The sequence below is a fragment of the Oryzias melastigma genome, linkage group LG11 (genome assembly GCF_002922805.2).
Source record: "Oryzias melastigma strain HK-1 linkage group LG11, ASM292280v2, whole genome shotgun sequence".
Lineage (NCBI taxonomy): Eukaryota > Metazoa > Chordata > Actinopteri > Beloniformes > Adrianichthyidae > Oryzias > Oryzias melastigma.
The window spans coordinates 17,501,712-17,507,447 of NC_050522.1; positions in this window are offsets into that span (position 1 = coordinate 17,501,712).

A 5,736-nucleotide genomic window follows, 5' to 3' on the forward strand; every position below is an offset into this window, starting at 1 on the left:
TTTGGACTATTTTGGCATTTATTAAGGTTTTTTAGGGTAATTTGGAGTTTAGCTAATATTTTAGCTGCATGCTAGCTGTTTTGGCTAACTTAGGCTTTTTTCATTTTTTTCAAAAAAAAGTAAAACTTCAGGTTCTGATTTTCTTTTATGTTAAAAAAAACAATGTAAACCTGAACTTTGTCTACAAAAAGTCATTATGAGATCTCCAAGGGACCACTGTAATGCTTTCATAAAACCTGTTGACCTGGTAAAATGTTAAAAAAAACACCAAAAAAGTTGTTTTTCCTTAAAAACAGCACGATGGTGCAGGACAGGGGTCGGCAACCTTTGACAGTAAAAGAGCCATTTTCTACTGATCAAAACCTAGAAGGAGCTGTACAGTCTTACATTAGCTTTTAAGAAATTTGGATTTGCATTCATGACGTTTTTTTTATGATAAATAGGAATTATGCCTATTTTTTGGCACAAACGCAAAGATATTGAAAAAAAACTAGTATCTCTCAAAATGTTTTTTATTTATTTTTATGCTTAACAGAAGCTCAAATAATCTATAAAAATAAAAAACACTCTGTGCCAAACATGATCATCTCAGTGGAGCTCTGGGCAGCTAGTAACCAATAGCTGCGTTTCCATTACACTTTTGCGCAAAACTTTTTCGAAATTTCTAGAATTTCGATAAAACACTGTTTCGAAAAAACAGCATTTCCATTAAACCATGATTATGCGAAAAACTCGAAGTAATTCCCGCGATAAGTCATTAAAAAAACGTGACGACGGATTCAAACACTATTTTCATGTGCAGTAGATTCATTCACATTCTGCCACGGAGCTAGCTCTCATCCTTCCCATCAGAGAAGACGTCTACGTCTGATCCGAGCCTTGGAGCGGCAGGCTCCTTATACGTGGGAGCGACGTAGAGTCAAACAGTTTTGGGAAATCGTGGTTGAAGAATTCACCGAAGAGCCGTGGATTCAGCATTTTCGCATGACACGCTCAACTTTTGATGAGCTGTGCGATGCCGTGGGACCTCTTGTGGCGCCCGCTGTGCGGTGCCCAAGGCAGCCAGTTGCTGTGAAAAAGCGCATTTGACCAGCTTTTCCTGCTTCCTGTCCGAAACGTCATATCCGGTTAATGGTCACGTGACTCGTTTGTTTCGAAAAAAGTGTTTCCATTACAGTTTTTCGAAAAACTACTGTTTCGATACGGCCCAAATACCACCTCCTCTAAGCGCAAAAACTTTATTTCGAAAAAGGCGAGTTTTTTCGAAATTGTGGTGTTTCCATTAGGATAATTTAATATCGAAATTCCGTTTTTCAAAATTTCAGAGTTAATGGAAACACGACTAATGTTGTGCAGTATAAGATAATATGTGCTTTTAACTCATAAAAGGTCAAACCTTTTACCAAAGTTTTGCACATAAAATCCTTTGCATTCTGGAGGTAGCATTGAGCAAACAGGGATGTAAAAACCTACATAGTTTATCATGTATGTGCACCTCAGTCATCAATTTATAAATTTAACTAATCTAAGTTAAATAAATGCTAATTAAGTAATCCATACTTTTTAAAAATGCTGTTTTATTTTTTTTTTATTTATTTATTTTGCTCTTTTTTCCCTCTTTGTCCTCTGTAGTCTTACACTGCTGGGTTTTGTTATTTTAGTTTGGATCTTGGTAGTCTTAGTTTGCAGGCTTTGTTAATTTGTTTTCTTTAGGTAGTTTTGGTTAGGCAGACATTAACAGGGAGCTGCTGACTCCAACGGTCGACATGATTGGGTCAGCAGTCTCCCTGACTTATTCTATGTTTGGCCGAGGAGCCACCATGGAGAGATAAAAGAGACGTGGATCTGGAGCTGCAGGTTGCAGACCCCTGGTGTAGGATAGCTGAGAATGTGAAAATTTTACTGACTTCTTAAAATCGACCTCAATATACATTCATATTCCTTTAGAAGTCTTTATTATCTGAAGTTTGTTACTATCTTTGATTTGAATGTAGGCCACATCTTGATGGTGTGCTGGCATCTGGTTGATGATCATTTAGAGAATGATCAGGAGTATTTCTGACTGGAAGTAGTTGGGCTAAATCCATTGTAAAAGCATATTGCTGACTGGATGACTCATGGATTGTAACCAAGATGACGCCATGGCGACAGGAGTCTGATTAAATTTGTAAAAACAAATGTTGAGTAGTTGGTTGTTTAGTTGAAGCTGTAAAGATGTGGTTGCCAGACTGCTGTCTGACTCAAGGCCTCCATCTTTCTCTCTATAAAACTGTCTTAGTATTACATAAATTTAACCTATCGCCATGTTGTGTTGCTTACCTTTTCATTCCAATCACATCGCCTGAGTTGAGGGACTCTTTGATCTTGTCAACAGATTTTCACCATAGCGTCCATCTTAGACTTTGATTTTCTACTCTTGGCAGACTCATAAAAAAGTGTGGTTGCACTGATGTCTGTATTAGAATGTGGAATAACTGGGGATTCATTTCAGAGACTGGTTTGGCAACTGGGTCTTCCCCAGGGCCTCCTCCTGGGGGGACATGCCTGGATCACCTCCCTAAGGAGGCATCCAGGAGGCATTCGATGACTGAGCCACCTCAGCTGGCCTCTCTTGATGAGGATGAGCAGCAGCTCTGCTACAAGCTCCCCCTGGGTGACAGAGCTTCTCACTCAATCTTTAAGGCCTTAGGTACATGCACTTGTGCGCGGGATGGACCTGAATTTTTGGGTTGTCCGGGCCCACGAAGGGTCATAGACAGTAGTGGCTACATCTTAACCCGTTGACGCAAATATGCATCAAACTTCTTTTGCTCCAAACCTGACACTAGGGATGTTTTTTGTTTTTTTTTCATAGCTAGAAAAAAATTCAGACTTACGTCTTACATCAGCACGTTTCCAACCGCTCAGTTTCGTGGGTATGGGAGGGGCTGCTGCAGACAGTGCGGGATTTATAGGATTACTCTTAAATGCATGAATGGATCAAAATGCTGCTTTGGGGTTCCTTATAGTGAGGAATCAACAGTAAAATGCATGTAAAGCCTCAAAAAGTAGAATTTTCATGGTGGGGCCCCTTTAAGGGACGCTACCGCATGTGGGACTTCCGCATGCGGTGTGAACTCAGCGTTAGTGCGTAGCTGCCAGTGCTTAGAAAATGGATAACATCAGTTTTAGAACTTTGAAAAGTTCTGCTAAAGTAAAAAAGTCATTACTTACACTTACTTGTTAACTTCTGCACATAATAGCATACCCATTTGAAGAAATGCATCTCTGCTCAGAACAACTCAAATCACCCTATTGGTGGAGGCAATCCTTATGGTTCTGCCCAAAAATAAATAAATAAATAAATAAAGTAAGGAAACCACTACAATTGGAGGGGTAAGGAAGCGTAGGGGAGGAATTCATCCTCAGTCTCAAGACTTGTAGTCAGTGTAGACCTTTAAAGTATTTACCAGGCACAGTTGGCAATTCTAAACAACCACAAACATTTTTTGTAATAAAAACACAAGCATGGTGAAAATGAAACTGACCTGTAGTAGCGTTTGTTGATTGTACTGCAGTTATGTAACGAGATCTTGAGGCAACAGATTAGCACCGAAGCTGAACTTTGATGCAGACCAACTCTGGTTCAGAACAAAGGTCCAGCTGTTAAAAGGGAACTACTACCATTGAGGATAAAATCTAATTTATTCACAGTCTTTGGGTTAGTGTCTGGTTATGAAAGTGTCTGAAAACCACGTTGAAAGCTTGTGCCGCTGCTGCCGTCGATCTGCGCTTGTGGCGTGTGGCATGTGTTGTTTGGCTTGTTGTGTTGTATGTATGGTATTGTGCAGCTGTCTAAGACATCTGCTCACATGGCACTAGGACTTGAATATGGCAGCGTGCCTTGGTGGATCCCAACAAAGTCGCCCTTGTGTTGCAGAAATCAAGGCATCTGCTGTAATACAAACAACTCGAATTTTTCATTTATGGCAGCAGTTAGGCAGCTCAGCACAGACAGTGAGCCAAACCCTTATCCAGGGTAGATTAATACTCCTGAGCCCCGTAAATGGAACAAAGCTTGTTAAGTGTTTTCTTTCTCCACTAAATCTCTCAGGAATGATGGGTCTTTGGCAAGAAAATCTCATTAACAAGGGAAACAAGGCAAAAATAATTATCATAAAAGAGTAAAGTTGCCTTTACCTGTAGGGTTTTGGTTCTAAACAAAGCGGGTTAGTTTAGAAGATCAAACCTATGGGTCACTGGTGTTTTGGATCGGCAGGGTTTTGGATTTTGTGCGCTGTGTAAACAGGATTTTTCTTGTCCTATTTAAAACATCAGAAACTCTGCAGTGTGCACACGTCAGGTTTGTGTTGAAATAAAAGTAAACACTAAAGTAGAGTTCGACTTTGTTACTTTTATTCAACTTCCAGGTCCCGTCTTTATTGGGAAATCACTCGGGTGTCTCCCAAATTGTGATAAGAGGATGTCCGAGAGGCATATAATCAGTCATGCTAGTCCTCTTATTAATAAATAATATTAGGCTTCTATAACTTCTCACTTCACCATGTTTACCCAGTAAATATTTTACCAACTTTCTCATTATTCTAATTTCTTCAGATTTAGGTTGCAGACTGATTTTTTTTTTCTTTTTCACATAATTTCTTCCCTTTTAGTTTCCTTTCTTTGGTCAACTCTTAAGTAAACAGAGACCTTTACTTTTACGGAAACTTAAGGGAGCTAGAGTCTGCTTGTTATTAACCCACCTGAACTCAGGTGAGCTTTCATACCTGCCAAACAAAATATAAGGGGCTTAAAGTCGGAAAATAAACCCAATTTTCTACATTTTTTTATTTTTTAAATCTCTACTAATAAAACACAAATGTGATTTATTTAAAAAAAAGTTTCCTGGTCATTTTAATCAAAATAGATAATATAATTTAAACTAAAAATGTCACAAGATAGCCATAAAAAACACTTTTTTATTGTTAATTATGGAGATGCATTATTATTATATGCAGTTTTAATTTGAAAATGGCAGAAATGCATCCCCTGAATGGGAAGGAAGCAGCTTTTACATGTAATTATGCTAAATAAGCAGAAAGCGCCCAAAACAAACTGGACCCTCAGGCTGATGGAAACGCTGGTTTATGCCGGCGAGTCCAGAAAACCTTCAAGGTCCCTTGTAGACGCACCCAGTGATGCTGCATACTCCTGTTGCATTTTTGGAAAAGTTGCAGGAATAAGTAGAAAAAAAAGTCACTTCTGGTGTAGATCAACAAACATTCTCCAAAATTACATGTTGACTTAACTTTTATTATCTAAAATAAAATCCTCTAAATGTTACTTGATAAGTTAAAGTACTAGTAAAGTTATACCTCGTATTTTCTGACAAGAAATAAACCTTTACTTGAATGCATATATTTTCATTTTTGGAGTACATTTTTTTTGTTTTAAGGAGATTTCTGGATCTCTGCTGCTTTTGGGTTTCTGTGGAGCATGTTTTGGTGCAGTTTAAAGTACAAACTTGATGCCAAGGAACAGAGATTTGAAGGCGCTCGGGTCTTTGAGAACTCCTGCACGTCATCTCGGCAGCAGAGTTTGCTCCTGGGATTGGTATGCTTTTTTGGAGTCTTGTTCAGAGCTCTCCATCTCATCAAGAATTCCCCTTCAGTGAAGATCATACCTAGGAATGGAGCTACTCTGATGTTTGTGATGAGAGTCAGTATTGTTGCTTAAGACTTCTGAAGGCTATAAACA